Consider the following 6,673-nt stretch of genomic DNA (forward strand, 5'->3'; position numbering starts at 1 on the left):
TTAAAAAAAAAAAAAAAAACACTACAAACTTTTGCTACAGGGCTCTCCAAAGGCAAACCCCATGAGTTGGATCGTAAATACTTTTCTTTCTCTGGGAAATATTCTGAGGCTACACCATATCCTCTCTGCTATGATGTCCGTATTAACCAAATCCACAAACACCCATAGATTAATTGGTTTCCCATTTTTGACAATTTAAAGCCCATCTGGAAATATGAGTATAACTAATGGAAGCCCAAATATATTTGGACATGGACACCCATTGGACAGCCCACCCATTTTACAGCTCTATTTGTTTGTTTATCAGATTGAGCCGTTATCATCTAAACACTAACATAACGTGGCCCATATTGAACAGTGGAGAGAGTGCTGACGTGGCGCAAAATCCCCCATCCTACTTGCTGATGTGGCGGCCTAAGAAGGCATATAAGCCAACTTTATATAGATAGATAGATAATAATGATTTTTTCTTGTCAAAAACCTATTTGGTGGTAGCAATTAAATGAATGGATTTCTAATTATGAACTGCACAATGTCCAACGACATCTCATGATGAAAAATTGGAGCAACCGGCTACCACGTTGGGCGAGCATGTCAATAGGCGAGGATGTTAGGTAAGACATCGTGTGGGAAGGACGGGAAGAGCACACAGCGGCAAGGACGAGGATGAGGATGAGATGGGGAGGATGGGGAGGAGATGGGCGAGGAGGAACAGCGAGGAAAAACGGGCGAGGACAAATGGGAGAGCACTTTGGTCTGGGTGACAGGTCCATTATCGTCTTCTGTTGATTGTTTTGTGTAATGCCGTTTTCAGTTTTCCGAAAGTTATTTAGTAAACATCAAGTTTAGTTTGATTGAACGAAATTTATCTTCGGCAAAGATTGTTTTGAAGTTTGTTATTGGAAACTTATATCATAAAACTTTTTAGGTTTGTTTTATGAAAAACCAGAGGGGTGTCCGCGCTTCGCGCGGAATATTATTTTATTGTTGTTAAAAGTATGATTTTTTGGATAATATAATTAGATGATCACTTTTAATTTTTAAGAACGTTATTTGGTGTTTTTATTGTGTTATTTAGTAGTAATAGTGATATGTTAATATAATTTGTCTTTGTTTTTTCAATAATGTGTTTTTTCAGTATAGTAGTGAAGCGAGCATCTAATGTAAAAATATATTGAATTTAAATTTGCATTTATGCATTTGTTGATTCTAAGATTAACGGTTTCAGCATCAAAATTATTTTTTATTTTTTTCATATTTTTGAACATTATAACTTTGAAGATGTTTTTGTCTTTTTCCCATATTTTGAAATTGAGCATTCAACATCTATGTATTTTGTTTACCTTTCTGGTATGCGGTGTTTCTCATCATCACCGAAAAAGACTCACATCATGCTCTTGTTCTTTATCGCCTTCTTCACCTTGAGATTTCTAGTATTTGTTGTAAATCGGGTTTAGGAGTTCCCAGTTGTGCGGTTGTTTCTAGCGTTGTTTTAGGCTGCTCCATTCAATATAGGATTCTCCTCTTCTTCCTTATATTTTAGCTGATATTTTGAACTGCATCTCTTTGGGTTGAGTCAGAGTTTAGTCGTTTTTAAAGTTGTTTTCCTCGTCGTTAGCTTACCATTGATACTCCCTTCTCGTCTTGGTTTTCAAGATATGGTTTTTGGTGATTTGACTTCTATAGCTCGAGGACGGCTCCACGATGATTTCGTTTTGTCTGCCCTTCCATTTATGTTCTCTCATCTCGTTGCAGCTTTCATTGTTGCTTGCGTCTCTGTGACTCTCTCTTTCGCCATGTTTGCCACTCCAGGTTTGGATAATGTTCTCCTCCGAGTATGCTCTGTAGATTTGGAAGATTGTTTCTGGTCTGTGTTACTTACCTCTTAGCTGGTGGTTGTGCTTATCGTTCGTTATGTATATCTCTTCCTGCTTCGTGGTGATTTTGGCCTTCTGTTGATTATTCTTCCTCTAACCTGCTTTCTTTATTCTTTGCATTGGTCATTGATCACGCTCATTTATGTTTGAGAGATTGTTTTATCTCAAGATTACCTTTCTACATTTTACTGACTTTTGATTGTTCTGGCCAAGACACTCTATGATAAAGTGGGGTAAGTTAGTTTTCATTCTTGATCGCCTTTGAGTTCTGGACCTTTATTGAGTTAGTATTACTTTGACATTTTTTTCTCTGTGATTATGGAGTTTTTATGTTTAGATTATGTGTTATGCTTTAGTTTGGTTAATATTAAGATAAATATATAGTTGTAAATGAAATAATAGAAAATAATAAAAAATAATAAAATCGCGAAAGTTTATGTTATTTTTAGTTGTGAATAAATTAAATATTTAAAATACATTTATATTTTTTTACTTATTTCTTTATTCGTTTTGCAATTTTTTGAACAATAAAATAGATTATTAAACTTCAAATGATGATGGTTAGTGCAAGAAGGATTAGATAGTGTATAATTAGAAAAAGTGAACCAAATTGCAATAATCTAAAAGAATAATGATCTAAAATGTAATAAAACAAAAAAGTGAACACATGTCAACAAACCTCTATTCCACATGTCATAAGAAGAGAAAAAAGCCAACTTTATATATATAGATAGATAGATGTTTGGTTAAAATTTGTCAAAATTAGTTTTACCAAAGTTTATTTCGTAAAACTATTTAGTTTTTTTAATGAGTTCCTTATAACTTTATCGATGATAATTTAACGGAAATTTATTTTGTAAAACTGTTTATTTTTGTTTTATAAAACATTTTCTGTAAAATTTTATCGATGTTAGTTTTAGAAAAAAATATTTAGTTTCGTTTTACAAAAGATGTTATGTAAAACTTTTTCGAAGTTAATTTTATAAAATTTTATCTCGTAAAAATTTCTTCTTTTGGTTTTAAGAAAGATGTTTCGTAAAATTTTATTGGAAAATAAGGACATTCTTATTATATCCTTTCAATGGAATGGTTATCTCGAGTAATTTCTTGTTCGCATCGACATTGTTTCGTTACATTTTCAGGGAATTATACGAAGTTTATTCTAATGTATCGTCATTTTGATCGAAATAGCGTATGCGGAATTATTCTATCGACATTTCGGTTACGTGGATGATACTTTATTTTACGTTTATGTGCTTTATATGTTGTTGATATCACTAGGACCGATTTAAATCCATCAATAATTTTTAATATTTTTATTTCTTAGTTTTGGAGATGAATGCACATTATGGTTTTTCCCGTTGCAGGATTTCTTTCAGTTCTTTGGTTCACTCAAAATTATTTGGCCGAACCAACCGAATATGTAAGAGACTGCATCTCTTTCAGTTCTCCCCACTGCAGGATTGATGAGGGCGGATGGCTGAAACAGTTTTTTTTCCCTACTTTTCCCGTAAGTAAAAAGCAGCTGTAACTAAAAATATACAACAAGAAGAGAGTTATACTATGTACATGTGGTTTTTTACAAAGCAGCTTTTTCTTTTAATGATTGCAAGTAAAAGTGCATAAATATGATGAAATTTTGGTCAAAAGAGTTATGATGAAAAGACTTGACTTTGATTTTTGAGTGAATTAGGTGAAAAACCAAAAACAATATGAAAATTAGGAGAATATCCAAAACAGTAAAAATATGGGCATAGATATTTGTGTTGGACAAATAAGATTACCATTTTGACCTTCAGTGAATGACACGGTTTTGCATTTGTAGGCTAGCTTTGCTTAGGTGTACAAACAAAAAAAAAAGACATGATCCCCACCAAAATATTAAATTTAATTATATTCCCAAGAAAGAAAAAAGAGAGAAAACAAAAACAAAAACAAAAAGGGAGACATAGAAAAACATCCTCAGAAGATGAACAGTGGGTGTCTTGTCTTTTGCATTTCACACATCGAAAGTTAAATTTAAAAATTCCATTTTTTTTCTCTTCTGCTTCTTTCAAATTTCAGAATTTGATCCTCAAATTTTAGAATGTGATCTGCCGGAGCTGAGAACTCGAATCCACATAAACCAATCTAGGTCTTTCTTTTTCCTAATTGCTAGTCTCTGTTTCTATGCTGTCAAACTTTTGTCTGAATTGTATTGATTTGAGGTTCAGTGCAATATAAAAGATATACGGCTATTTTAATTGTTATAAAGTGTCTGTTTGCATGTTTGCATCTTTATTGGTCAGTTAATGGTTTTATTAGCCAGTCGATTTGTTCTTGTGAAGGCTAAACAATTTAGTAACAGTCTAACATACCTTAAACGATAGCATTATATATTTTTATCTTTTCTCGGGACGGTTAAAACGAGAGTTTAGCAATGTGTCTGGTCGTTTTGGTTTGCTAAATTCACTTGTGACTGTTGGTGTAATGAAGTGTCTGTAGCAGGATTGCATCTTCGTTGGTTGGTTACTTGGTGTTGGTCGGTTACTTGGTGTGTTAGCCTGATAGTTTGTTTTTGTTAAGGCTAAACCTTTTAGTAATCGAACGTGGATGGTAGCAGTATGTTTAATCTTTTATCAAGACCGTTAAAAAGGGGGAGTTTAGCAAAGGGTCTGATGGTTTTGGTTTGTTAACTCCATTTGTAACAGAGAATCAGTTCAAAATAAATAAAAAAACTCCACTTGTAACAGTTAAATATATATCAAGCCCCTAGAGAGAAATCAGAACGTAGACAGACCGGAGCTCCGGGAAACAGAAATTGCTAGGTTACATGGAAAAAAGAAGAAACACACCTAAACAACAAATCTAAAGCAAACTAAAAGAGATATGGGGAAGAACACGAAGGAGGCGGAGCCTCCACCTCTGACAGACACCGACGACCAGCGAATCATGGGGATCCCGAAGCTTTCCTAGAAGTCCACCGCACAACCCAAACGAATCTGAAGAGGAAGAGATGAAGCACCACAAAAACAAAACCAGACGACATCTAGGGGTCCGCCGCTCCAGAGACCCATACGCGGTGGAGAAGAGAGATAGGCACCTCCGGCTTACCGATTCACCACTGGACCGTCATGAAGAACTGATTCCGAGAGACGCGCAGAAGACCTCCGCATGGTCCGGCAAGAAACACGAGAGACCGAGAGGCTCCGCCCAAACGTGATCTGAAATTATTTTCAATCCTAAATTCAAAATCGAAATCATGTGAATATTTCTTCGATGATTTTTATTTTTCTACTTTTTCTTCACGCTTCTTCCTTCCTACGAGCCTGGTCAAAGATTAAATGGAGATTTCAAATTGCTTTGAAATGATGTTTTGATGGTAAAACCCAGTTTAGTTGGGTGGAGAGATAAAAAAATATATTATAATCTACTTTGTCATGCTTGTAGATTACAAATAGAATTGGAAAAGGATGTAGGGATATAATCGTCCAACAACTTTTGAAGAAAGTGTCGAAAACCACAAATAGATATCTACCTAAATAAGACATAAACCTTGTGTGTAAACTGCAAATTCTCTTGATTTTTTCACAATTGTTAATTGATTTTAAATAAATTTTCTGATCACAAAAATTATGATAAAAATGTGATTCTACAATACATTTTCTAAAATTATTATTTTGTGTTTCATATTAGAAGCATTAAATGAAAGGATTTCTCCTGACAAAAAAAAAATAGAAAGTCTTAACCAGCTGAAAAGATGAGGCATGAATGGATCATGATTTTATTTTATTTTTTGATAAAATGCGTGAATGGATCATGTTACACCATAATTTTTTTAAAAAATAATTGGCTCAAGTTATCCATTAAAAATGTATATCCGTTGCAGTCTCAGACGGTGTTCACAAAACCCTCTAACATAACCAACAACTCAAAGAACGCTTTTACCAAAAAAGGCAACTCAAGGAAACCCATAGATCGATGGCTACTGAGAAATTTGGGATCATAATTGAGAAGAATCCACCCGAGTCCACACTAACCCAACTCGGTGTTCGTAGTTGGCCCAAGTACGCCCTTCTTGATCTCTGCTCTCTGTTTGAACACAACTAATATACAATCATCAATATTCTTTCATTTCTTTTCTCTTGAAAGAGAGCTTATAGCCTTTTTCCTTGCCTGGAGAAGAATGCCTTAACCTTTTGTTCTTTTTTTTTTTGAATTCGATTTCAATGACACAGGTGGGAACTTATTCCTCCAAGCAAGTTTCCATGGACTTTCAGTACAAAAGAGTCATGTTATCTGCTTGAGGGGAAAGTGAAAGTGTACCCTGATGGATCAGATGAAGCCGTAGAGATCGAAGCAGGTGACTTGGTTGTTTTCCCTAAAGGATTGAGTTGCACCTGGGATGTCTCTGTCACTGTTGATAAACATTACTACCATTCCGAGTGATTTGGTCTGTAGATTGGCTAGTTCCATTAATTGGATAAGGGCTTCACCATCTTTGTATGTTTTCTTTTGACAAAAACAATCTTTGTACGTTGTTGAAAAGTTAGTTTCTATGTCCTTTATCAGTCTATTAATTGTTTTTGGGAATTTTTGCTTCGACATCTACGTGATTTCTCGTATCTTCTAAATGGTTATCACTGCTAAAGAAAGCATGAGAGGAGAAAATTACATTTTAGGAGTAATATTTGATACATGAAATCCTTAATTCGTATCTGTTTTTTCTTGTACGAGGAATTATTGCGCATATATATTCTTTAAACAATTTTGATAATGAACAAACTTAAAACTAAAACAATTGGGGGGGGGGGGGA

Source organism: Brassica oleracea, chromosome C3 (assembly GCF_000695525.1).
Source record: "Brassica oleracea var. oleracea cultivar TO1000 chromosome C3, BOL, whole genome shotgun sequence".
Classification (NCBI taxonomy): domain Eukaryota; kingdom Viridiplantae; phylum Streptophyta; class Magnoliopsida; order Brassicales; family Brassicaceae; genus Brassica; species Brassica oleracea.